The following is a 2,833-nucleotide window of genomic DNA, read 5'->3' as shown; positions in this document are numbered from 1 at the left end:
TATATAATAGTTTGATAATCATTACCTTTCCTTATATGGGTTGTTATATTTGTATATTCATAAGACTGAGTTGGTTGATTGATATTATAAAGGAAAGCTGTTCTATAATGATCTTTTTTCATTCCACTTAATGTCGAGTAGTGTAAAAGTTGACAGTGATGGAAAACAACAGGTGAAAGTCTGTATGCAAGCATTGGATGAAAATTAGGAAAATGATCTGTCAACTGCTTGATTGGAGTGAGCAGGGTTTGTAAGGTAGAGAGAATGATGGGGTGTATTAATTAGGGAAGCACAGCATCTTTAGCTTGAAAACCAGTTTTTCTGAGACCTTGAGAAGATGTATTTATGTACTCCTGTCAGGAGGTACTCAGGATGGGAAAGGGGCCTGCATGGAGACTCGTCCGGAGGAACCCCCCGGACTTGGTGTCATATGGTGGGTGAGGTGACGTACCCCCTGGCGTATGCCCCCATTTTTTTTTCCTCTATGTTTTGGTCTATGGCGCTGGTAGACTTTCCTGGTGGGGCCTGATGGTTGGCCCCAGCCCATTAAGACGCAGGCAAGTGTTTATAGTGACGCCCTCTTGCTTGGCTCATGCTGCCCCCCGGAGTTCATCTTTGAGCCTCTCTTTTAGAGAGAGAATCTAGAGTCCGTGTTGACAGGTGGTCTTCAGGACAGCATGTGGGTAGTCTTAGGCCACTCGGCAGTGACTGAAAAATTCCATCTGTGGTGGTGGGCAGGACTTGAATGCGTGGCCTCCTGGATGCGGTGCCAGCACACTAACCATTCAGCCACCACCCATTGATTGATTGAGATGATGTATTTAAAGTCTATGTTGGGTTATCAACAGCAGAGTTGCTGCTTTCTAATACCATTTTTTCTTCTCAGACCATTCTTTGTTGTTCAATAAAGTTTGCTTGGACTTGACCTTCTACACAATTTCCTCCCTTCCCCTTCACCAGTCTATACCCTTTTGCTTCCCACTATCCTTCCTTCCTGTCATCTCATATTTCATCAGCTATCTTTTCTGTCTTTGATCCAGACACTCTAGCCTCTACTCCAACATCAGATTCCACTTGGGGGGCTTCGTGGTGCAGTGGTTAGGACACTCGGCTCACAACCGAGAGAACCCGGGTTCGATTCCCGGGCGGAGTGGAAAAATTTGGGTGGCTTTTCCGATACCCTACGCTCCTGTCCACCCAGCAGTGAATGGGTACCAGGTATTAATCGGGGGTTGTGTCCCGTCTCCTGGGATCTGTTCCCTCCTATAATTCCTTCCCCTTCTGTCTCTCTCTGGCATATGACCACAGATGTTGCGCCGACTAAACAAAACTTTCCAACTTTCAGATTCCACTTCGCTCCCATAATGTATCTATAAGTTCACATGTTGTTCACCCACCTTCCATCCAAAGCCTACTCTCCTTGTTTTCTTGGATATCAGCCTCTCCTGCATCTCTCAATAAAGCATATTCTCACTGTGACCCATTTTAATTCCCCTGTTAAGGAAACTCTCAACCTCTCAGTCATGTCCCAGCCCCACCTTCATTGTCTACTATGTCACCTCAACTTCTTTCACTCTTCTTAATGTTTCTGCTGAATTTTTACAACCCACTCCTGACCTTCCCCCCTCTCCTCTACCTTTTTCCTCAATTGTCACTTTCCTTCTCTCTCTCCCTCACCTCCTCCCACTCCCTCTTCTCCTTCTGTCTCTCCACTTTCCTTCTCCCCTTCTCTCCTCTGTCCCATAAAGTACCACAAAATTTCTTCTCAGCCTTTATCTCCTGGCATCAATTTCAACTTCCTTATGTCTTGTCTATCTCTTCTTCTGAAACCTTCACTCTAGCGATTCCTCTTCCTTCTACTCGGATGCTCCTTCTACTTTCCTACTCCTCAGGTCTGGTTCTTTTATCCCATCGGTCTCTGGCTCCTATATTCCCAACTCTGGTTCTTCTACCCCATCTGTCCATGACTTATATATTCTCAACTCAGGTTCTTTGATCCCTTCTGCCCCTGGCTCCTATATTCACAACTAGGTTCTTCTACCCCTTCTGCCCCAATATATTCCCAACTATTTTTCTTCTACCCCTTCTGTCCCTATATATTCCCAGCTCTGGTTCTTTTACCCCTTCTGGTCTTATGATTATATATTCCCAACTCCGGTTCTTTTTTTTCTTCATTTTCTGGCTCTTCTATTCTCACCACAATCACATCCCGTTGATCTTTCTTGCAGAATCACCACACCTTATATAGTATCCTAGTAACAATAGTTTGATTAATCCACATCTCATTTACTTCGACCATCATATTATAGATTACAGCTCTCTTGTTCTCAGTATCATATCTTCCGTCTATACATTGATTATCGTGTTTTTCTTTTACATAAATAACAATTTACCTTTTATCTGACTATAGTGCCACATGGCCTCTGATGTCTGGTACATTTTACTTTTCATTTCCTCTCTTATTTTGACAGTGTCACCTCAGAGATGTTGGCATGTGACAACACTGCTTTTGTTGTTTTCTGTTTATGTCAAGGATTATGTTCAGATCCAAGCTGTTTAATTTTTTTAGATAATTTTATGATGTGTATCCTTGCCCAGCTTGGTATGATGTCTGGCAAATATCTGAACATTCTCTTCCTTGGCAGTACAGTATCCCCTAAATGTACAGGAGTTGGTCTGTACATTCTCAGATAATTGAGTATAAAATAATTTCTACAGCTGGAGTAATTAAGTTGTAGTATAGTATTGTATTAATGCCATCCCTGAGTCAATGAAATCAAATGAGCCGAGTGGACTACACTACATATTGATCCCCCCCCCTTCTCTCTCTCTC

The sequence above is a fragment of the Eriocheir sinensis genome, chromosome 10 (genome assembly GCF_024679095.1).
Source record: "Eriocheir sinensis breed Jianghai 21 chromosome 10, ASM2467909v1, whole genome shotgun sequence".
Lineage (NCBI taxonomy): Eukaryota > Metazoa > Arthropoda > Malacostraca > Decapoda > Varunidae > Eriocheir > Eriocheir sinensis.
The sequence above is the reverse complement of the archived record's forward strand: the minus strand, read 5'-3'. Positions refer to the sequence as shown.